The 25,112-nt window shown below is 47.9% G+C and overlaps 1 protein-coding gene across 1 annotated transcript in view; it reads right to left on the bottom strand.

Moving 5' to 3' along the window:
• Positions 1-25,112, bottom strand: part of ARID3C (AT-rich interaction domain 3C) — a 558,215-nt gene that overhangs the window by 502,862 nt on the left and 30,241 nt on the right. The gene's annotated exons all lie outside the window — the stretch shown is intronic.

The raw sequence follows: 25,112 nt of genomic DNA on the forward strand, positions 1-25,112 counted from the left end.
GGTTCTGATGTTTCTAGCATATGGTTTGGGTGGCCCAGTTCTAGACAGTTGTACGAGAAGCTCAATCTATGAGGGTCACTCCTGGTGCCCTAGAACAGACCTGAAATATATCCGAGGTGGGGGGCGATTTCTAGGGAAGGAGGGCACCCGAGAATATCTTGAGAAAAGCCGCACAGCCTCGGCTGCGAAGAGCACATTGAAATTTGATCTCTAGCTAACTGGTAGCCACTGAAGTTCTTTTAACTTAGGCATTTATGTGATCCTTAACACGACTTCCTGTAGTCAAAGGGGCTGCGGCATTTATCAAATTGTTAGGAAGGCCAATATAAAGAGCATTTCAATAGCCACTTGCACTCAAAAAGCAATGACTGAACAAGTCTCCTAAAATCATTCTTATCAACCAAATATCTGATTCTCCAGATTAATCTTTAATTGTAAAAAAGAAAAGTCTTCAATGCTGAATTAATCTGTGTGTGCAGGGGAAAAGTTGAGTCAAAACACCGTGCCAAGGTTACACTCTCAATCAGAAAAAGGAATTGTTGCATTAACTAAATGCAACCGCGTGTGAGATGGGCTGGGCAAGGTACGACTTGATAGTACAAAGGGAAATGCATGGCACAAAATGAATAGTCTATCTCAAAAAAGCTTTTATTTTCTTTTTATAGAACATCTAATTTAAATATTCTTTCAAAAGTCATTTTTCAAAAAATTAAATTTCCAAAAAATTGTTTATTAACCATTTAACTTATCCCACTCTCGGCCAGATGTTTAATGGTTCGCACGCATAAAACACAGGGGGTTACGTGCGCGGCTGGGCCTTGCGCGTGCTGTGCACATGGCCCGGCCACGCGCACAAGAGGCGAGCCTTGGCAGAGGGGCGGTCCAGGGGGGTGGGGCAGGGCGGGGCTAGAGGTGCCCGGTAGAGCGGCCATTTGCCGCTGTGCCAAGGGATTGCTTGCCGGCAGGGGGGCCTAGGATAGGGATAGGGGGCGGGTAGGATAGGGGAAGAGTAATGCAGGTTAGGGTAGGGGGTAGGGAAGTTCCCTCCCAGTCCGCTCCTTAATTGGAGCGGATTGGGAGGGAACTGGGGAAGCCTGATGTGTCACCGTGGGAATTCGCGAATTTCTACCCCCCTTGCGTGCGCATGTAATAAAATTGTGCGTCCATGTGTGTGGGTCGGGTAGTGCGCGCATGTTCTTTTTTAAAATCTACCCATATATATACACACACACACAAAACCACATACTACACAATCATTCCTCACACACACACAATCATTCCTCACACACACACACACACAAAACCACATACCACACAATCATTCCTCACACACACACACACACACAAAACCACATACCACACAATCATTCCTCACACACACACACACAAAACCACATACCACACAATCATTCCTCACACACACACACAAAACCACATACTACACAATCATTCCTCATACACATACATACAAAACAATTTTATCCCAACAATTTTGATGGAGGTCCCGCCCTTTCCAACACAATTTGTTCTAAGAAATATACCACAACCCAGATGTTTACAAATAATAAGACTGCACTGCAAAGCACAATTCTTTTCACATTAAGAAGACTTTTAAAAAAACCAAAAAGTTTCAAAAAAACGTCCACACCTTTATTGATAATCCTTTTCTGTGCTTTTCTCAAAGTTTGTGAGTGATGAAAAATAAATCTCGAAGAGACTTACGATTCAAATTGGTTCCATCAATGATATTTAAAGGTCATTAAACTCTTTCCTATTACTTGATTTTTCAATGTCTATGTCCAAAAGAAATTCAATCACCCATCGAATAAAGCAGCTCTCAGTCTGTTGAGAAAACCCCCAACATAAAGTTAGTTGGAACAGTAACAAAGGTTCAATCAAAGGAATATTTCCCAAGATATCGTAAGTTGATAAATTTCAACTTTAATTCCAAAGGGGTATGGGTCCAACATGCTTGGCCTCAAAGGCTTCTTCAGGGGCACCATCGATATTAACCAAAATCCCCCTGTGATGGGTTCATTACATAAATGAAGAAGACCAATTCTCAAACAGTGCTTGTTTCACAATGACGCCATTGTTCAAAACAACCAAGCTACGACTAAGCCAGCTCATTTCAGTTTTCTGCATATTCAGTAAATAATAAAGCGCCCAACGAACAGACCCCTGAGGAAGTTGAAGTCCTTTTATAGGGCTGCAGACAGGCGACTCCCTGGGAGGAGTTTGGAAGAACCAGCCGAATGGAAGTTAACTGAAACAAATAGCTGTGCATCATTCTGCACAAATTCAGCAACCAATATTGAACGAAGCGACAAGAGTACCCGGCGGCTGGAGAAAAACAGTAAATAATAAAGCGCCGAACGAGCAGACCCCTGAGGAACTCCGCAGTTCATGACTTTCCATGAAAACGTTCTGTCATCCCTTTTCTCTTGGAAGTACTGGCTTGTTTAAAAAGATGTAAACCACCTTACAATATTGTCACCAATTCCAAGTCATCACAGCCTCCTTAAGAAGATGTCGTGCAAGAGGATGTCGAATGCCGCAGAGATATCCAATATAACTAGAATCACTGCATTTCCGTCATCAAAATGAAAAAGAATAGACACTTTATACAGATACCAATAGAGTTCCTGTACTGCTAAAGGGGGACTTTTACAAACTCCACATCCTTAAAAAGCTTAAGCCACTGCTCCATACACAGGATTTCCGCCTAGTCTTGCAGACTACCATTCTCTCTAAATTGGATTTCTGCAACTCCCTGCTCCTAGGCCTCCCATACTCCATCATTAAACCCCTACAAATCCTACAGAATGCCATGGTGAGAATCTTAACTGACACCCGTAAAAGAGAGCACATCACCCCCATACTAAAGGATCTGCACTGGCTACCCATCCCTTTCCGTATTCATTATAAAACCCTCCCCATCCTTCACAGCGTGCTTTATAAAAACAACTCCTCTTGGCTCAAGCAAATGCCCTATTTCCGCTCCACTAATCGCCCTGCCAGGTCCTCCCTTGCAGGCACCCTGCACTCCCCCCACCCCTCAAAATCGCTCACCTTACCACCACCAGAGAAAGGGCATTCACCATTGCGATCCCCACCCTCTGGAATTCACTTCCAACCCATCTCCGTCTGGAACCTTGCTTTCTCACCTTCAAAAAAGGCATCAAGACCTGGCTGTTCAGACAGGCTTACCCAGACGTTAACCAAACCTAGACACCCTCCCCTCCCATCGCCACCCAGAAATATGATGTAGAATTTGTAGCTGTACCCATTCAATTCCCTTTATATCTTCCCCCTTGGTTGATAGAATTTATTTACAACATTTCGTTATATTACTTCTGCTATTATGGTTGTTCCGCTCTATTCGTTCTTTTCCGCACTTTTCTCCTTCCTCTCTTCTATCTCTCCCGACCCCGTTCCCTTTCTCGCCTGCTCCCGCCCCCTGTTCCCTGTTCATTGTAATTCCTCCTTCTCTGAGTTAATTGTAAATCGGCGTGATGTGTCCTACGAACGTCGGTATATTAAAAAGCTATTAAATAAATAAATAAATAAAATAAAACCGCTTTGAAAGATGACAAGAATATTGTATTCATCAAGAAAATCCTGTAATTGGTTTAAGCCATGTTTCTCCAAATGAGGGTAAATTAGAGGTGGGTCAGACACTGGAGGGCCAGAAAAACAGACAGCAGGCTTTTTTTTTTTTTTGAAGACAGAATGGACTGAGGCTCGCTTGATGGAATCTGGAACGGTGCCTTCATTTAAAGAGAGGTTGACGTCATCAGTTAAAACATCAATGAAAAAGTGTTCCAAAACTGGAATTAACCCAAAATGGGCAGTCATCTAAGCGGCAAGCAGAGGTCTTCAGTTTACCCAGAAGACAAGATACTTCCTTTGGGGGCAACATATCGAAAATCATGCCATCTAATCTCAACCATCTTGCTAACAGAGGGGCCTATTGTAGTGTGGATGAACTTTATATTTTAATGTAGCTGAGTGACTTTGGAGTGTTGTACACCACACCGACCAGGGTTTCTCTGCATGAGCGGTTTATAAGAATGAATAAATAAATAAAACAAACTACTGAGCAAGTACTTCTTTTTTTTTTTTTTTGTAATTAACTGTTTATTCACAGGATAACAAAAAAACAATTCACAACAAGAAATACACTTAAAGCGCTTAGAATACAGAAAGTGTGAAATATCCACAATATCCTGTCATTTTTGTATTACAAATAAACCCCCCCCAAAACCCCTCCCTGGAGAAGAGAATTTGCTTAACATATTATTTTGTGCAAGAACAACATAGAAAAGCAATACGTTACAGGCCACAGAGATCCTCTAGTGTCCTTTCCCACAGGCACTAGCCCACTCCCAGGGGTGCATTCCAGAAAGAGTCCAGGTATAATCAGTGCAAGCCACTGGGTGCAGCTGGGAAGGCAAGATCAGACAGGCACTTGATGAGGTGTCAGTTGCCATTGCCGATACCACTTCCATGGCTCTTCGAATCTGGCTAATCGATCATATTTGATGGCAGTCAACTTTTCCATATAATAAACCCAGTGTAAACGTCTCAGCAAGCTGTCAAACAGGGGGACGTGGGCGCTCCGCCAGTCCCTAGCCAGTGTACCTCTTGCCGCCAGTATGACTGCCTTAGCAAAAATACATTGGGGCTCGGACAAAGTGGTCACAGGAAAGTTCAGGAGCACAATTTGAAGAGACAAAGCCACTGAGGCATTCAACACAGCGCATAACCACCCCCTCTTATTTGCGTCCATAGGGGCTGCAGGGCCGGACATTTCCACCACACGTGGAAATAATCACCTAACTGTCCACAATTCCTCCAGCATTGATTACTGCTACTAGGAAACATTTTACACAGCTTTACAGGCATATAATCCCACCTAAACAACACTTTATAGCTGTTTCCAGTAAGGAGGCAGATACGGTACTGCGACTAGTCCGCAGGAAACACCGATCCCCGTCTTCTGCAGGAATGCCGGACCCCAGATCCTTTTCCCATGCAAGAAGGAATTTGGTGCTATAATCCCTCACTGTATGAAGTGTAACAAAGTTTGGAAATGATCCCCCCTTACTTTATGCGCCTTATCGCAAATACCTTCAAACAGGGACTTCCCTTTGATCATATCCCACCAACACGGTTTTAGAATACACAAAATGCCGCAGCTGGCCATAGGCAAAGTAGTCCGTGGGTTTCAATTGAAACTGTACCCTAAGTGCATCAAAGGGGAGCATGGCGTCTCCACGCCAGACCTGTCCTAGGGTGGTTAGATCGTTCTTAGCCCGGTGGGCAAACACCTTCCCATCCCGCCCAGCAGGGAAGGCCTCACCGTGGCGGATAGCCGAGGAATAGACATATTTTGAGCAAGTACTTCAGGATCAAGTGCTGTTACAGCTTCCGTATTAGTAGACTTGCCTATCAATTTTCTTAAAATTCTGAACAGCTCCCGGGGTCTATTAAATTCTGAACAGCTCCCGGGGTCTATTAAACGATCATTCATATTATATTATGTTATCTGTTACATGTACGGGCACTGCCCAATGGTTTTTTGTTCACTGTGAACCGATACGATGTGCGAACGGATATCGGTATAAAAGAAATGTTAAATAATAATAATAATAATCCTGAATAATATGATTTCTTTGTTTTGTTAAAGAGGATTTAAACGACTCCCTCTTGGCAGAATATTTTCTCCAAGTCTGCTCAACAACCTTGGATAATTCTGAAATCTGCTGCAATGCAAAGGGTCACGGACAGCGAGGAACCTGCATTTCTTCCAGGCCCAGTCCGGCTACTGGAACTTTTCGGTACAGAAGACAAACAGACCTCCTCGGTGCATTCAGGCATGGACGTTGCCGCGCCACTGGTTCTTCCGGACCAGTATTCCTTGGAATTACAGAAGAGACCAAATGATTTCCGTCACTGCAAAATTCACCCTCTCCAGCAGCCCAGCGATCTCAAGTGTCCGTCAGGCCCTGGCAGACCCTCCCAGAGCAGGATTAAGCCGCCACGCTCTGCTGACATTACTGCTTGCCCAGGCACAGGAAAACAACAAAACCTTGGGGGGAGAGGCAGGGGGGGGGGGATGTTGTCAGCCACCTGGGCCCGTTGGTGAGAATGCGGCAGTTCAGTTTTCAGCTGGAGCCTGGACAGTTCTCAAAAGAAAAATAAATGTCTGTAACCTGGTACCAGCAGCTACGCCATTTTACTCTGAAGAGTCAGCGATACCATCGTTGGCCTTGCTGGTGGGTTTCTACCCTGCTTTGTTAGGCTGAGTCCCTTAGGGTCGCCTCCACATGACTACAAGTCAGATATATATATATATATATATATATATACACGTCCTTTTGATGTAAACGAATGGTTGATTCTCTGACTTTGCTGCGCCACGGAACTGAGGCTCTTCCTCTTCTCATGACGTCATCAGACCAATGATGAGGTCAACAACCGAGACGGAGCGCAGCTTGGCAGCAGGGTTACGGGGTCAATCCCTGCACCGGACAGGCCTGCAACGCAGCAAGGAACAGGAGACTTGAGGGGGGCAGATGAAGGCTCAGAATGGGCCCAGTCCATCAGCTTCGCAGTCAGCCAGTTAACTCATTTATCTACCGGTTTAAATTTGTTGACTGGGAGAGGCAGAATAAAAACAAAGGCTGTGTTCTCAGCCAGGTCCTGGACGTAGAAGGGTACAGACACGGCAACAGTAAAGCAAGAGAACAGTTCCACCCGTGAAAGAGTTTACAGCTATGATTAGTTACTACACATTCCTCCATGGCAGGTCTGAAGCTACCAACGATAAGAGGAGAGGGGGACTTTTTTTTTTCTGTTTTCTCCCTTCAGTGCTGCAAACAGATCCACCTTTTACAGCCTCCACAATGAACATTCATCAGATGCGTCTGCATACATTTGATCCAAGAAGAAAATTAAATTTGCGTAATCTGGCTATTCCCCTCCCCCCCCCCCCCCCCCAAAACACAGACCTGCTTGCGGATGCGCGAGGACCAGAGTTCACCAGCTCGGGCCTTTCGGGCTGGCTGCCAGGGCTGTGACCACTGGACTCACTTGAAGATTTCAGCTTCCTTCCCCCTTTCTCCCTGCCCCTCCTCGCACTCTCTCTCTCTCTCTTTCCCTCTAATCGCTCCTTAAAACAACACTGACACGCAAACAGTGAAACAAATAGCAAGTCTACAAAATAAACACTGCAGATGTGATCTGGAATTAGTGTCACCACTTCCAGTTCAACCCAAGGAGGTTGATTCGGTCCTAGTTTGTCCCATCCACCCACCCACCCCCATCGCATGCAAGAAGCTGTAGCTCTGACTTTCCCCAAGAAATTAGGGCCACGTTCTCCATGCATGCGAAGGGGGGACAAAACCAGGACCGGCTCAGCCTGAGTAGACCCGGCCCAGGTAACGACCCTAAATCCCACCTGGATTGTGCGTGGCTTGCAAGCCTCGGGTTTGTCCCAGGGAGTACGTACAGGGACTGTTCTCGTAATCTGGCATCTTATGTTGAACTACCTTGCCCCTCTGCGTAAGGGAAGCTCTGGATGATCAGGCCATCCTTTCTAAAGGGCACCTGAAGGTCGCGCGCAGACAGACAGACAGACACACACGTATTCCTGCGGGAAGACGCTTCCTGAACTCAGCCCCAACCTCGGGACAGACATAGAAGCCACACCACGGAAATCATTTCCCTCCTGGCCACAGGTTTCTAGGATTTCCCTGCAATGTCCCCGCAGAAGGAAGACTCGTAATTTTTTTTTTTACAGTATGGGCAGGGTGGCAGAAAACTGTTTTGTGCCGGTGCTCCCTGGAGTGCGATAGCATCCCCCGGCAGCCCTGCGTCCATCACCTACGGATCTCGAAAGCAAGGCACCAGAACCTCTGGGGATTCTGTTTTTACCCCACATCTGGGGGGGAAAAAAAAAAAGAGATGGATAGCCAGGCCGACAGGGAGAGGAGGGGGAGAAGGCGAGAAAGACAGCAGAGAAAAAGGCACGAGACGACAAAGGAGAGAGAAAAAAAATGGAAAAGCACATGCTGGAGGAAAGAGAAGCTGAGGAAACGTTTACGGAGTTTCACCCACAATCGGTTTACTTTTCTTTTTTTAATAACGTCTTTTTTTCTCAATTTTAGCCATAACATAAATAAAAGGATTACCGATGTTCCATAAAACACCCACACACCCACACCTTTTCCTCCTCAGCAAAGTCAAATTCAGGACCCTGAGAGCAACTGTCGACAAAAAAAAAAATTTGCAAACAAACCAACAACCAGCAACAGTTTCTGACCTCAGGCCGCTGCCTTGCTTTAATGAAACCCTGTTCTATTGATTGAATTGTGATCCCCTGGTTAGAAATGGTTTCTTCCCTTCCTGCCAGACCATACTCCGTGGTAACGAGCCTCGGGCATGGGCGTTATCACCGATCCTTTTCAAAACACACCTTGTCCCTCTTGCCGCTTTGATCCAAGGGTTTGGGACTGACTGCCAATGATTTGCAGATGACGGACCAGTCCTCAGAGAGCTCCACAGTTAACGCCAGTTTTGAGGCAGTACCAGGTCGGTTTAGAAAGTTCACACTTCACTTGAATCCCCTGAAAATCGGAGGGCACCGTGGATAAGTAGGGCGAGGGGGCAGAGCCACTCACGAGACTTCTTGTGGTGGCTCGGGTCAACCTAAATGCCAAAAGATGTCTGCAGTCCGGGGAGCTAAACTAGATGCTCAATTAACCATGCGGAGCCCGGTTTCCTCTGTGGATCAAACACGTGTTTACACCTGCGCCAAACTGGGCAGCTTCAGTCATTTCGTGCCAGGAAAGATCTGGCCATGATCGTTCACGACTTGATCGCCAACCGCCTAGATCAGTGGTTCTCAACCTTTTCCCCATCCTGACACACCTGACAGGCCATGCTCACATGTGTGACACGCTGCTCATTACAATTCATGGCGGAAATAAAAAAAAATAAAAGGTCCAGTATTATTTTTATTGCTAAGAATGACACAAGGAAAAGATACGTATTCTGTCTGAACAGAAATTGCATAAACAGTAAATCTCTCATACCAAAACAGCACCAACTTCCAGCACTTAAACAGTAACCACCTTACCTAAGAAAAGGCCACACTGAAATATTACACCAGGCCTTAAGACACCAATACACCTCCTATTAGGAAAAGGGAACAAGCCAGGCTGCTATAGAGTCCTACACAGAAACTACACGCCAGCAGAGAACCTCACCTGAATCACATGTGCTGACCCTCACCTAACAAAGAATAAAGAGACCAAAACGCATAACTAGAAGCATTCAGACAAAAACTGAATTGGAAACTGCAACAAGCCAGAGTCTCTGTATGCAGTGCAACAAAGGAAAAAATAAACATCACCCATCCTTATAAAACAAATCAAGAAATATAAAATCAGTAGCAGTAAAACCATACTAACAAAAAGAACAGATTATTTCAAAATGGCTGATGAATGGAATATCCAATAATAAAAAAATCATATCAAAAAGTTCCAGACACCAATAAAATATTTCAAAATAGACACAAAGACCCAATAATGAAAAATAATAAGGATACAAAAAATGTTTTGCTCTGCATACCTGGGAATGTTTGATATCCAGGTCTCCTGAGATTGTTTTGAATTAGCAGGAGGAGGCATGGTTTGCTTGCAACTTTCTCCTCTCTCTCACACTGGCTCACAATCGCTCACATATACACATGCTTTTTCTCTCTCACTTATATAGGTTCTTAATTACACATTTACACACATGCTGTCTATCTTTTCAGGCTTACACACACACACAGGCTTTCAATCACACACATACATGCTGTCCTTTTCTCTCACACACACAGACTCTCATTCACATGCTTACAAACATGCTCTCTCTCTTTCTCTCATTTACACACAGGACATGCTCCCTCACCTAAACCAGCTCTCAGTCACACACAGACACACATGCTCTCTTTCTCTCATTTACATACAGGCTCTCAATCACATACTCACATGCTCCCTCACCTAATCCAGATCTCAATCACACACATATTCTCTTTCACATATTCAGGCTCTCAATCACACACATACATGCTAGCTCACACACACACACAGGATCTCAAACACACGTTTGCTCATTCACTCATTCTCCCCCTCCCCAGAAATAGCAGCAGCAGCAACCTCCTCCATTTCTAACCCTAAAGGCAGCAGCAACCTACTTCATTTTCAGCCCTCGCAGAGCAAGGAGTCCCTTCGGCTGCGGGGGATAACGATGTTCTTCGTTTTTCTCTGAGCCGCGCTGCTCATTCCTCAGGCTGCACCTCTCTTTTCTTCGGGCCGACGCTGCCTGCACTAGCATGGTCTCTTCTTCCCGCGCACGCACCCGCTGCTCACCAATTCCTCTTCCGGGCCGCGGGGGGGCGGGAAGAAGAGAGCATGCCGGTGCCGCTGACTCCAGCTCTCCTGCCGCGTTGTGCCCGGGCTTTCAGCGTTTTAAGCCCGGGTGGAGGACCTATCTTGCTCGGGTAGGGGGAGCAGCTGGGTCAGCAGGGGACCGGGAAGTGTCGCGACACACCAGTTGAGAACCACTGGCCTAGATGACTGCAGTTTGCTGTACCAGGCTATTACATCGAATTGCTTGCGGCGGCGCCAGCTCCTCCAAACTCCGGCGGCCAGACCGTGGACAGGCGTAGGGCGCTCTGATCACATTACGCCAATTCTGGAGCAACTACACTGGTTTCCAGTGGAAGAGAGATCAAAATTTAAGGTTTTGTCATTAAGTCTTCAAATGCCTGCAGACGGGCATCCCGAAATTCACAGCAGATCTACGGCAGCCCAGTGAACCCCAGAAAGTCCCTTACATCATTCCAGCAAGCACTTCTGCCTGTTCCACCTCTTGCATCTGCTCAGTTGGCAATCGCCCGTCATCATGCTTTCTGCACCCGCGCGCTGGAACAGCTTGCCCCTACGAAGTTCGGAAAGAGGGAAATTACTTAAAGTTCCACAAAAGAGTAAAGTTGAGGCTGTGCAAGAAAGCATTCAGTTACGAACTGTAACAACTGAATTGACCAGGTGTCTTACAAGAAAAGTTGAGTGTATCAGAAGGATCGGAGCATCAGGTCTTGAGGTCTAGGCCAGGGCCCGTTTCACGCTGGGCCGCCCCTGGATTTCCTGAGATAGCTGCTGAGTATTGGGCGTGGCGGGTTCAGAGGGAGAATTTTATCGTCTTGTTTGTTTACTGATATTCACCTTGAGACTGCATTTTATTAGAAACCCGCTGTGAGGTCAAAGGGGAAAGTGGGATATTAAACCCACCTCCTAGGATTTCACGAGCTTAAATCTCGGCTCTGCCATGGAGTCTACATGACTCATGGGCACGTCACTCTGGGGCCCAGACGCTAGATTAGCATGCAGGCTAAACAACGGGGTGGTCACCCATGACAGCACAGGTGAGACCCTGGGTTATAAACAGGGTCACACGTCCACTCCCTTGCAAATTAAGAGCAAACTTTTCACGCCCCCTGCATTGGGATAAATCCGGGAGTACATTTTTCTCTGGGCGCTTTCACTTCAAAACTTGTACCCGCAGATTTTTGCGCCTCCTTTGTGCACAGGGTAGATTTGGCGAGGGAAATATCCCGCGTAGAGTCGAAATTACAATTTACATGCATTATCTTCCCGCTAGGAACATCTGTCACCGGGCAGTTTTTAAGATGGCTGGTCGGTTTACCCATGCAGGTAGCTTTGAAAATTGCCCTCTGTACCAACAGGGTGGGAGTGAAGCTCAGTATCACCGCTGAATTCACCAAGGCCATTCATTCTTTCGTGCTTCCTGCCCTCTGGAAAGGTGTCCTGCCACTCCAGAGAGGCAATGGCAAGGGCACTGTTCCTTTTCACTTTCTGTGGATGCTGCCACCAGAGGCCACAGCTCCCAGCCCCTCTCCTCTTTTCTCCCTCGTCCCTCTGTTTCATCTCACTTGTCTCCATCTTTCTAGCCTCCTCTTCTCTGTAGATTTTCCCACATTTTTCCTACCAAGCCCCAGCAGGAGGAGCAGCAGGGGTCCAGAGGGTGGGCTACTACAATGGTCAGTGGTCTTCGTTTTAAAGCATATGGGGATAGGCTTAAAGATCTAAACATGTATACCCTGGAGGAAAGGGGAGATACGATAGAGACCTTCAAATACCTCCAAGGTTTCCATGCACAGGAGGTGAGCCTCTTTCAATGGAAAGGAGGCTCTAGAACAAGGGGTTATGAGAGGGGTGAAAAGGGATAGATTCAGGAGTAATCTAAGGAAATATTTCTTCACAGCCTTCCAGTGTATTTCTTCACAGCCTCCTAGTGTAGGTGGGGCAGATAAAAAGTATCTAATTTCAAGAAAGCATGGGAAAAGCACAGGGGATATCTGATGGGAATTGTAAAGCTAAATTAGTTGGGTGGATGGGCAGACTAGATAGGTCCCTTTTCTGCCATCACGTTTCTCTGTATTCCACTTATTAAAACGTGATATTCCATCTACTGCAACCAGCATCAAAAGAGACTAAAATCACGCCTTTCCTGTCCTTCCAACCAATCCTTAAGCCAAGAAAAGAAAGGACCTCTCGCGGGACATTCCAGCCCTCCACTCCCTAGCTTTCCAGTCACAAAGGCAGGTCTGGAGGGGGGAAAAAAAAAGTCCTCCTGGATCCAAAGTAGTCCATATGTGGTTTTGCAAAGTCCCAGGAGCAGCAGAGTCCATCGGACTTTCGGAGTGGCATTTTCCAGGTACGGTTCTGGAACGGATTGCGGAAGAGAACGTAGATTCGTCTTGCCACCAGCACCCACCTAACCGCACAGGGATGCCCTTTGCTCGGGCGCTGGCCGTGAGCGGAGCAGAAGAACGGAGCTTTCTTCTCGCTCGCACCCCAGTCTGAAGAACAGCAGGCAGCTCCGGGTCCTCAGGGACGGGCTGAGCCACGCCTGGCTTTATCCCCCCCCATGGCCCGCGTGCAGGGCCGGGTGACTGGCAGGCTGGTCAGAGCGAAGGTGACAAGGGCGGTAATAATAATTGGGGGGAAGGACGTACCTTCCCACGAAAGAGCCAGCTGCGGGTCAAAAGTCTCACCAATAATTTGCTCAGCAAGTCTCGGGAAGCTACAACTCCCATGCCATGTTTTACCTTGTGAAAAGTGGTCCCTATTTTAAATGTTTGCTTATTTATAATCTAAGAAATTCAGATCTGGTGAAACTCGCTTCTTATTTTATACTGATATAAAATATGACATATACTGATATGTTTACACGCCGATTTGTATCGTATGGTGTAATTCAGCGTTTTCCCAAACTGGCCCTTGGGCCTCGCTCAGCTGCTTCAGCATTCAAGGTATTCACAACGGATACGTAGGAGGCTCATCCGCACGCAGGACCTCGCCAATGCGCGTGCATCTATCCCATGCATGTTCACTGTGGATATCCTAAAAACTCAACCAGCTGCCTGAGGCTCAGGGACCAGGGGAGCTCCTGGTCTCATTTACATTTTATGCTCTCTAAATAAATACATTTCTTCACCCTGGTTCTACCCTGAGGAAATCAGAAATGCAACTCTATGCCCTGGCTCAGGGTAAATTCCGGACGGATTCAGCCTGCCCTGGAAAAAAAAAAAAATTTAAAAGAGCCAGAAGTCATCTGGGAACCCTACAGGGCTGCGGTTATGGGGGTGACTTTTCTGTCACAGTCCAGGGGCTCCTCTGAATTTCTGGAGTGGGGCATCTATCTCCCTGCGCAGTAGGGGGAGCCAGGCCTGCCAACGCCTAAGGCCAGAGACAGGTTCCGGGGGGGGGGGGGGGGGGAGTCGTCTCCGGCTTGGCTCTCGATGGCGGCCGCCTCTTCTCTCCCCGTTTTTCACGCACCCCCCCTGTGCGGTGGGGGCAGGGCTGCAGCCTAGAGTCAGGCCGAGAACCTGCCGGCGAGCGAGCCAAGGCAATCCAGAAGCGGGAGTGTGAGCAAAGTATGCGGAAGGACCGGTCTGGCCAGGCTTACCCGTTTCCTCCAAAAGTGAGAGGAGCAGGAGGAGTAACAGGCCGTGCAGCTCCTCCTGGAGCTTGGATTTTCTCTACACTCCCTCTCATGCAGGTCAGCCAGGGTGCAGTGTTCACTTTTACAGCTCTTCCGAGTCCAAAGGCCTGAGCAAGGGATTTCAGACGTCCCAAACGCTCACCTCGTTAAATATTTCTTAGTCTTTTTTTTTTTTTTTTTAACACATTTTCAATAGCTCGGTAATTCTGAAAACTGGGGGCCACCGGCGGCAGCAGCACACTGTGACCAAAGCCTGCTCTCTCTCTCTCCTCAAGTGGCTGCACTACTCCACCGCCTGATCCTGCAACTCGTGAGTTCAAATCCCTGCTCCGCTGCCGACATTCTCCGCGTGTGATCTTGGCTGCAAGGCACTCGCTGCACGAAATGGCTCCCTTGGGAAGCGTCGGTTCTGGCGTATCCCCCCCCCCCACACACACACACCTCCCCCGTTCCCTTCGGAGACTGATTCACTCCACCTCCACACCCCCGGCCTGGAAATCAGGATGGCCGCCCTCCTTGTCCACCCCCCTGGCAATGGGCCCTGTTCCGGGCAAGTCACTTCATCTCCTTGTGCCTCAGCACTAATCCCAGCTTCAACAACAACCACCTGCGCATGAATTATTATAATTGTGAGGCAGGATGGGGTTCCAAGCAGAAAACCAGAAAGGACACAATGCTAATTACTCTTACCACACTGGGATGTCCAGCAGAAAAAGGGAGGTGATATTTGCCCCTGTACAGGTCCCTGGTGAGGCCTCGCTGGGAGTACCGTGTACAGTTCTGGAGGCAGCACCTCTAAAAGGACATAAACAGGATGGAGTTAGTCCAGAGGGGTGGCTACTAAAATGGCCAGTGGTCTTTGCTCTGAAGCATATGGGGATAGACATAAAGATCTAAACACGTGTACCAAGGAGGAAAAGCGAGACAGGGGAGGATATGATAGAGACATTCAAAGGTTTCCATGCAGAGGAGGCGAGCATCTTTCAACGGAAAGGAGGCTGTGAAACAAGGGGTCCTGGGATGAGAGCGTAAGGGGGTAGACAGAGGAGTGACTTTAGGTGGTGGATGCATTGAATGGCCCCTCACTGGAGGTGGTGTGGGGACAAGAAGGCACGAGCTAAGTGCAGGGGGGGGATCTCTGAGGTTACTGCAGAATTCAGCAGCTGTGGCGGATTGCCGGGCTGAACACATTGTATGGTCTTTTTCTGCCGTTCAGGACAATTCAAGCACTCCATGAGCCGATGTTTGGAAGCTCCCCAGGACTTGACAGCATTTCCACATTGTGCAGGCCATCAGGACGTTCTTTTCACCCTTTGCCAAAGCCTTTTCAGAGCAGGACGAAGCGTGTTCCTTTGATCCCTCATAGCTCCCACAAGACCGGAGACAGAGCCTGAAGCCAAGCCTTCAATCTGCATGGCACCGCAGCTCAGGGTGACAGGGACAGCAAAACACACGGAACATTTAAAAGCTCACAAGAGGGAGCCAGGGGAAAGAATGCTGGGAATGGCTTATTTAACGGCACTGGCTGAAGTGAGGGAAATGTTGAAGAGGAATAGAGTGGAAAATGCTCCTTTTTCAGAGCCAGGTAAAAGGAGGGTTCCCTCCTATAAGCTGAGCAGCTCACAGCTCTTCTGCTCTGGCATCACTTAACAGAAATAACCAGACCACCGCACCCTGCAACCCCAAAACCCCCACGGAAAATTATTCAGACTGTGGTAAGTTATCCACCAGAGGAGACGGCGTAAGATCGGGCCTTCAAAGTATAATCTCACATATTGAATTGCTGTGTTTATGTGAAAAAAAAAAAAGTTTCATTTCTGACGATTTCCTGAGAGAAATGCCGCGCGTCATATCAGCTCTGTGTGTGTGTCGGGAGCTGCGCGCTGGAGGCCTCCAGCTGTGCTTGCGAGTCCCCGACTAAAGCCTGGCAGTCTGACAGCACTTAGGCCCCGGGCCTGCCAGCCTCTCAGCTGAGCCTGCGAATGCCGAGTCATGTTATCAGCCACCGGGCTCTATTCCAGGAGCTCCTGGCACGTGAAGTCACTCTGTCTGGAACGAGATACCGGTCTGCCGCTGACACTGCATTCTCCTCTCTCTCTCAGGGCCTCATGCCAAGCAGGAGGGCTCTGCGGCGGAAAGCCAAGCTTCAGCAGACTCTTTGAGAGCATTAGAACATATTTTTATTTCTTTGGATTTATATTCTGCCTTTTGGCCTCTTCAGAGCGGATCACATTCAGGTACTGTAGGTATTTTCCCTATCAGATGGGGTCAAAATCTATCTAAGGGGTGAATTTTAAAAGCGTTGCGTGCATATTTTAAAAGCTGCAATTTATGGGCGTCTATACCCGTGCACGAGTAAAATTGAAAAAAAGAAAATAAGGGACAGAGCTGGGGCGTGTCAGGGGCATTGCACGGTGGGGTCCAGCGTTTACGCGTGTAAATCCATATTTTAAATCCGAAGGCCGCAGCGCAAGGCGGCCTGTTAGCTGCAGATTCCAGCCTTTATAGTCTCCTATTTCTTGCAACCTCCGACTGTTTATTCCCCCTCTCTTTCTACCATAATTGGCTCACACATTGTTTCCCACCCACCTCTCCAAAGCTTTACGAGAAGTTAATTGATATGATAGGATATGTACTGCCTACTATATATTGAGTTAAAATTATTTTCATATTTTTATGCCTTCTTTGTTATGTTGTTATTTGTTATTTGTAACGCTCCTAAGCGAATTTTGTTGTTATTATGTAAACCGGTGTGATCTGTATTCATACAGGAACTTCGGTATAGAAAAATTAAAAATAAATAAATAAATATATTTACTTTTTCTCTTGAGGTGCAAGTCTGAGGAGGCCTAAAACTGACAGGGTGAGGGGGTCTGTGTAAACTGGGGAGGAGTGCAGGCTGAAGGACCAGAGGGGTCTGGATGACCTCGAGATGGGCTGAGCAAACTGGTGGACTAATGGGTAAAACTGGGAATGTCGTTCCCGCGAGCAGGTTTTAAAATCTGCTTATCCGGATGACCTCGAGATGGGCTGGGCAAACTGGTGGACTAATGGGTAAAACTGGGAATGTCGTTCCCGCGAGCGGGTTTTAAAATCTGCTTATCTGCGTGCATTAAAGCCGCCAAAGTCCTAAGGAGGATACGTGAGCTTGTGTAACCACTCAAAATTAGGAGCACACATGCATGCATGCGATTTAAAATTCCAGCATACCTGGGCACCCTCTTGCTCGTTTTAAAGTTACCATCTAAGTTTGTACCTGAGGCAATGGACAGTGAAGTGACTTCTCCAAGATCATAAGGAAGGGGGCAACGGGATTTGAACCCTGGCCACTAGGCTACTCCACAGTAGATGGTGGCAGAAAAAAAGACCTAACCAGGCCAATGAGGCTGCCCACTCATTCCTGTCCATAGAGTCAAGGATCCAGTCCAGGTGCCAGCCATTATTTGCTATTTACTGACTTCCAGCTGGATGTTCGGAAGCCCAGGGCAGCGACTGAACACTCCTTGGCGTCAGGCCATGCGTAGGTGGACCTCCGCCGGTTTGTGTCGTCATGTGTGATCGGCAGTCATGTGCACAGAAGCTGGCGTGGCACGTGCACATCAGAGCTGCTTACTGGGGAGGGGGCTGCTGCAACTGTTTCGATTGCTACATCCTCTCTCTTGGTCTAGGCTGGCTTACGCCCAGGGGATGTTTGGCTTCTGTGTGGTTGAGAATGAGGGATGTGTGTTAAAATGTCACAGAAATGCATCTAAATGAAGTTTTTATCTGTTGGTTTTGGGGGTTTTTTTTCTAATTTTGCTGGGCAGAGTAGGAAAATCTTGGCTTTTTTTTTTTTTTTTTAATGACAGATGTAGGATGGTTAATCAGTGCCAGTCAGCGGTGGCCTCATGTTATGGAGAACGGTGACGATTAATGGAGCGGGGGGTGGGGTGGGGTGGGGTGGAGAAGATACCTGCACGTGACTGCAGACGGGCTCTATGCATTTTTAAAACAGGTAAAGTCCTGCAGTCTCCACCTGCCACGGGTGACCCCCTCCCCCCTCTCTCTGCACAGCCACGGCTGGTGCCAGGCACCAGCCGTGGCCTCCTTCCTGCACGTGCGCGGAGCCTGGGGGTTCTGCCTCCCGCCATTTCCCTCTCCCCTCAGCTGCACGGAGAGCGGGCGGGCAGCCAGCGCCGAGCGAGGCTCTCGGCAGGCCGCCCGCAGCCACTTCCATCCGTGTCTGCACAGCTACGTAATCCTGCTGGCCCTCTGCCCGACAGGACAGCCCTCTGAAGGGAGGAAGAGAAAGAAAAAAAAAAGGCCGGGATTTCGCAGCCCGGCCTCTTTTCCTGCTTCTGGCTGGGAGAATGCCAGAACAGAAGGCAGGCAGGGGCTTCACTCACCCCTCCTCCTCCTCCTCTGCTGTCTCCAGTCCTTCCCCATTCTGGGAACTCTTTCTGCCTGGCAGGCCTGGATTTAGGCAATGGGCAGCATGGGGCAATCGGTCATCTAGGGTGACAGATTTGGAAGGCGCCAAATATCCAGGCCAAAGCGAAGTCCAGCTTCTGCTTGCTGTACTGCCCTGTGCCAACCACAGGTTCAAAGGGGCACCCGGCACCATGGCACTGCCTAGGCAGGGGCACCACAATCTTGAAATCCGGCCCCGATGCCTGGCACTTCTTTTAGCCTTATGGTTGTTTTTAAAAGCCTTCCTTTCCTACATGGAAACTGGCCTCATAAAATCAACATGTCAGTGTGTCTGTCTATCCCCTCCGATAAATGCAGTTCCAACTCCCCACCACCAAAATTACTATCGAACCATGCATCCATTTTCATTCAGATTTCTGCTAAAGATAGCAGAGCAGCCTGTGCCCCCGGATTCACCAGTCAATAATGCCGGATAAGGCCCAGCAAGCCCTCCTAGTCTTCTGGTTCTCCACCACTTTTGAGTAGGTGAGCCTATCAATTCCCACCTGTAAATTCACTCAAGCTTTCCCTGAGAGCTAAAATCTGCTGAAGCGACAGACGATATGCCTACCTCTGTACATATGTTCCTGATTTATGGTTCCCAGTTACATTTAATGGAGTTTATGAAAGTTCTCTTTAATAGTTTTCCTGTATACTTGTGTTAATGTATTCTGCCTTGAGGCGACTGTTTTAATGTATTTCCGCCCCTGGAGGCGACTGTTCAGTTCCTTGTAAACCGGTGCGATATGTATTCTTTACAGGAACATCGGTATATAAAAATTAAAAATAAATAAATAAACCAACACCAGCTCCCCTCCCTCCCAAGTCTTATGCCCAACCTCCCTGCTCCAACTTTGGTCCTCTATCTGTCCTAAACATGTCCCCTCTTCCTCCGCCATGTAAATTTTGATTGAGTTAACCCCTTCTTTGTACGGTTTGTATTGCAGGGCCCTGTATCATTTCTGTACTCCTCTGAACAGCTTCCATGTTCTGCGTCCTTACAAAAAGCACAGCCTCAACCACTGAACACAGAGCACAAAAACAGTGACAGAACAGGAAGAAAAAGGCTGTCGGGTATCAGCGGAGCAGGAAGCAGTATCCGGCAGCGGAGCAGAGGGAAGCCTGGGGCCAGCAGTGGAGCTGGTGGTGGAGCAGAAGAGAACATGGGGCAGTGCCAGATTTAACACTGCGGCACCCGTAGGCAGAAGACTGGGGGAGGTCACCCTGGAGAACGAGGGCGGAGGATCCTCCAGTTTTTGAGCGCCTTCAGAATTTGGTGCCCTCGGCACTTGCCTACGTTGCAAATGCCTAAATCCAGCCCTAATGGGGCCAGCAGTGGAGCAGAGTGAAGCAATGGGGCCCGACGGCAGCAAAGAAGGTGAAAGCATGTTACCAGCGGTGCAAGACAAGAAACCATGGGGCTCCGAGAGTGGCAGAGCAGGAGAAAGCATCAAGCCGGCACCGGAGTAGGAGAAGCATTTCTTTTATTTCTTTTTAATTTTTATATACCGGTGTTCCTGTATGACATACAAATCACGTCGGTTTACACTGAAACCGAGAACAAAGAATTCGCCCGGAGGCGGTACATGGAACAAGGAATACAAGAAACTGGGATATGGGAAACTATTCTAGCTAAGTTATGGACTGCTCCGGAAAACAAACAGTTAACTATATAAGGTAATAAGTACCATAACAATGGGGGGAGTAGATGAAAAATACAGCTTGTGTGAGTAACAATCAGTAAACTACAGAAGTGAATACTGGAAGGGTACATCGTGCCCAGAAACGACCTTAATTAGTTAAGAAAATGAGATTAAGCAGAGGAATGAGCAAGCTGGATGCCAGCAAGGGGCTTGTGTTCCTGGAAAAGCTTGGCAGAAAAGCCAAGTTTTTGAGTTTCTTTCTGAAAATCGAACGGCAAGGTTCTTGTCGGATGTCTGGAGGGAGCGCGTTCCACTGTGCGGGGCCCTGCTGTAGATAGGGCGCGTTTCCTTAGGGAAGATTTAGCTGGGGGGGGGCCTTTATATGCTCCTCTGATGGGTCTGGATGATGCGTGGGGGCGCAGCTGGGAGCTTAGGTGGGGCGTGGAAGCATGTGCCGATGGCAGCAGCGCAGGAGAAAGCATGTTACCAGCAATGGGACACAGGGAAACATGGGCTGCTAGTGGCGGAGCAGAAGGAAGCATCAGTCCAGCAGCAAAGTAGGAGAGAAGCATAGGGCCGAGGACAGCAGAGAGTGAAGATGAATTTAGCAGAGAATTTAACTTGCACGGAAATAAACCAAGCCGGAAGCAGTCGGGGATTTAAGCCATTTCCAACGACTCCATAGCACGGCTTCGACTTGTCACGGTTGTGAAATCCAGGGGGGGAGAACGGGGGCCCTGGGCAATCCTGCTTCTGATTTTTGACATGGATACATGCACGAAAATTCACTTTTGTGTAACTTTTTATATGCCGAGTTCAAATGTGTGCCACAAGCCGGTGTAACGCAAATAATGGGATTTTTTTTGTGCGCACTATGTTTTGCAATGCGTGTGCACGCACATATGCGTACCAGGTACAGTAGCCCTGGGTGCTACCAAGACAGGCTCGGCCCATTCCCTGTAACCTGGTATCATTTCCCACACCGGGGTATCACGATGGAGCTGTGTCATTTAGTTTAACATCGTTCTGACGTCATCACCGCGCAACGCTCTGCTGCTTTATAGCAGCCCAGGCTCCAGCAGAGTGGGTTTTTCTTACATTCTGAAATTAAAATAGGATATTTGGAGGAAAGGGCCTTAGAAGTACCTTTGTAACGATGTTTACTGTAAATTATTATTTTAAAATCCACATTAGGATATGATACGGAGAAGCGGGAAAGCTATCCGGGGAAGGCTGGCGTGCAGACTAGTGCGTGTTTGGCTTTGCTCATAAAGGCCTGCTGCTCCCTTTGTGCCGGGGGCGGAGGAGAGGGGGGGGGGGGGTAGAGGGCATTTATTAGGGGAGCAGAGCTCTTCTTTAGCCAACAGTGAAATTCCTAGCATGACAGCAGACAATGCCACACAAAAGGCTCAGCGGATGCTGCAGTCCAGGAGACTGCTGAGCCCGCCCCAGGGCTGGCCACTACACTGGATTAACGTTTTGACCTTTCACCGCCTGGGCTCCATCTACGCCAGCATCCCTCTCCCCCTCCCCCCCACCGATGGAATGATGGACGGCCCCACCCTAGTCTTAGCAAGTCCCCCCTGACCCACCACCGCTGAACTCTCCAGCAGTCGCCTCTGCCTGTACGTGCCCTGTGCTAACAAGCCACCTGGCATGTACAAGATGCCAGCAAAACCCAGCAGCTCGTCAGCAAAAGCTCCTGAAACTTTTTCAGCCGACCTTTGCAGGATCTCGTCACAACACCAGTTCGGGTACCTAGAAGAGCACTGACACGACACCATGAGCAGCTATTTACACACACACACACACACACACCCGATACAGATAATCGCCGGGCGCCCAACGCACACATCTTAATGCGGCAAATTAAACTCCCGCCCCAGAGGTGACGAAAAGACAATCCCCAGGTCAAGGGCTCATGAAAAATTTAAAAATTCGGTCCTCTGTGGTTCCTCTTAGTATCATTGTGACACTTACATTTACTGCTTGCGGTGTTGGAAAAATAAATGGATATTGGCTTGATTTAAAAAAAAAAAAAAAAAAAAATTCTTTTGGATGCACAATTTAGACGCCCATAGCAAGGGGCGCTTAGCTACGGACGTCTTCAGCAACCTCAACAAATTCGGCCAGAAGCAGGATAAAAACACTCGTATTGAGCGCCCGTGGCTATTGTGGACGACCGATGCATTTGAGCGCTAGGGATGCACAATTCTCCCCTAGCGCGTCCTTACTTATGCAGCCCCTCATTTAAATACAGCATGGGGCACCCAGGAAACGTGGCTGCGTGCACATAGAAAAATGGGCACTCAATACGAGTGCCTGTTTTCACCGTGCTTACTGCATCAGCCCTTGAGCTGATGCAGTAAGCAGAGCACTTTGGGCATACACTTAAGAAACCCAGAATCCCTCACCCCCATGTCAAAATCCCTTCTGCTTGTGCTCATGGCACCTTCTGCCTTTGGGTTTGGAAGCTTTCGTGCAGTCAAAAGAGCCAGAAACATCCTGCCAGGCTCTCCTCCCCGGAGGTGGCTGCACATGTGGTCCTGTGCTCCAGCACTGCATGCTGGAAAGCCGCCGATGGATAGGGGCTTCGAGACAGACCGGGAAGCAGCACTCTCGGAGCTCTAGCCAGCTGACCCCATCCCTAAATAACAGGCTGATCCAGTCCTGATTTCACCCAACGCTGGGCACCAATTGTGCAGGGCCTGCTTTTCTTCGGGAACCAAAGCTACAGGTCCATGCACGAAAAGGGGCGCTAAGCAAATAAAACCCAGCCAGGACTAAATCAGCCTCCTCTGAAAACTGTGGAAATCCTACCTACATCCAGGTATTTACTGTTAGATGAAGTAAAGCGAGTCCTGATCTTTTAATGGAGTGACAGCAAAATCTTGTTATGTAAGTTTCAAGAGTATTCAAAGCTAAGACGGCTATTTTCAAGAATCTTGTTCATTTTTTATTTTTCCCTGGTGGCCTGGACTTTCATGTGTTGAAAATGGTCAAGGAGAGCCAGACACTGAAACACTAGAGACGTCAGCAAAACAGAGGACACAGAGGCTGAATACAATACAGACCTGGCATATGTAAACTGATGAATTCAGTAAAGATAAAACTGCAAGAAAACTATAAAGGGGTGAAAAAAAAAGGTACAAGCCAAGGCCACGAGGACATTCCTGTGTCTTCTATAACTCCCAGTCTCGTTCTGAAAAGATTTCAAGTAGGTGCCCTTCAGAGAGAGCTGCCTTCATCCGAGAGCATGGCGGTCTAGGACCTTCAATTAGTAATCACCAGAAAGGATACAAGGCAACTGTTAAGTGTGCTAACCTTCCTGCATTATGTCATCTTTCACATACAGTATCAGCCTGGAGAGTACAAGAAGAAAGACACACACACACCCTTTCCAACACCTCCCTGCACCTGCTGGCTCAGATCAAAAGCCGCAGGAGCAGTCGGACACTACCTCCCCCTCACACTTCAGGAAGAACGGAGGGGAAATCCTGGAGGCTACTGAGCCAGATGACCAAAAGCCAGCACCATCCTTGTTTTCCCTACCCTTCTGCAAACCGAATGCCTGCTCACGAACAGTGCTGGGTAAATGACGAAACAAGATCCAGCAGCCGTCGCTGACAACTGTCGCTCCATGTACAAAATTAGATCGTAAGCTCTGTGGGGATAGGGAAATACCTACAAGTACCTGAACGTAATCCGCTTTGATGTACACTCTTTGAAGTGCCGAAAAGCAGAATATAAAAATCTAAATAAATAAAATCAAAAACAACATCCTACTACGTCTACTGATCTGAGTAACACGGTCCCAAAATTATCCAGCTATGCGAGGCTGCGCTGTGCTTTGGTTACAAATGCTGAGCATGCCTTCTTGTTAAGGAGTCCTTGTTGCTATTATTGTGCATGGAATGAGCCGATCTGCATGAGATGAAATTCTGACCCGTCACTCCAAAAACTCTGGAACACTTTGGTGACCGACCCTCCTGCAACTGGCCTTCCGTTCTGTATCATTAAATTATACCGCATGCACTCCTTCCCGCTGCAAAATCAGTTCAGTCCAAGGCACATCCATGGGGCTCCATGTCCCTCATTCTCGGTCACTAGTGTCCCGCAGTGTCACTTAAGACAGTCTTTGAAAGCTGGCCACCCTACACAACATGAACTGAGAAATGCAACACTGTGAGGAGAGCATTTACCCGGTGTAAAGAAAGAGCACATCCGAAAAGCGGAGAATTTAACATAAGACGTTCACACCGGGCGCCTAAAGGGCATGGCACCCACTCCTGCGACACTCGGCGGGAGCAAAGGACACCAACAGTGAAATGACCAGAGCGGGGGGGGAGAAACAGCCTTAGGATGGAGGTAAATTAGCACTGCCAACTCTCTCACTTTAGGAAGGAGATTCCTTCATATCAGCCATTTGGTCATCTTCTCCCTGTTGTTTTGTATAGCAATGGATTTATTTGGGAAATTCAGACCTCAATAACTTTTGACTACCCAACTTAATTTCTTTAAACAGAAATGTCAGAGAGTCCCATAAAAAGTAGTTTGCTACTAGTCCAGCTGCCCAGAGAACAACTGTTCTGCTTCAAAGTCCAGAGACAGCATCAGCAGCAAAACCAACAGCATTCAAATTTACATTTGCCAGCTAAGAAGTGGTAGCTCACAGGTGAGGATATATTAACCTTGAACTACCATAGTTGGTTAGGTTAAAAGAAGAACAGGAGACCATTGAGTCCAGCTCTCTTCTGATGGCCTTATGACAAATTTTACCTTAGGTTTGCCATGTTAAATCAGAACTGTGCCTTCATATGTGCAATTGGACAGAACCAGGGCTGGCTCAGCCCGTCTGGTTGACCTGACATGAGGTGGTAACCCTACTGTAGGTGCTGTGCCAACGTGATGCGAAAAATGTTTGTGCATCTGTAACCA

Source organism: Rhinatrema bivittatum, chromosome 1, assembly GCF_901001135.1.
Source record: "Rhinatrema bivittatum chromosome 1, aRhiBiv1.1, whole genome shotgun sequence".
Lineage (NCBI taxonomy): Eukaryota > Metazoa > Chordata > Amphibia > Gymnophiona > Rhinatrematidae > Rhinatrema > Rhinatrema bivittatum.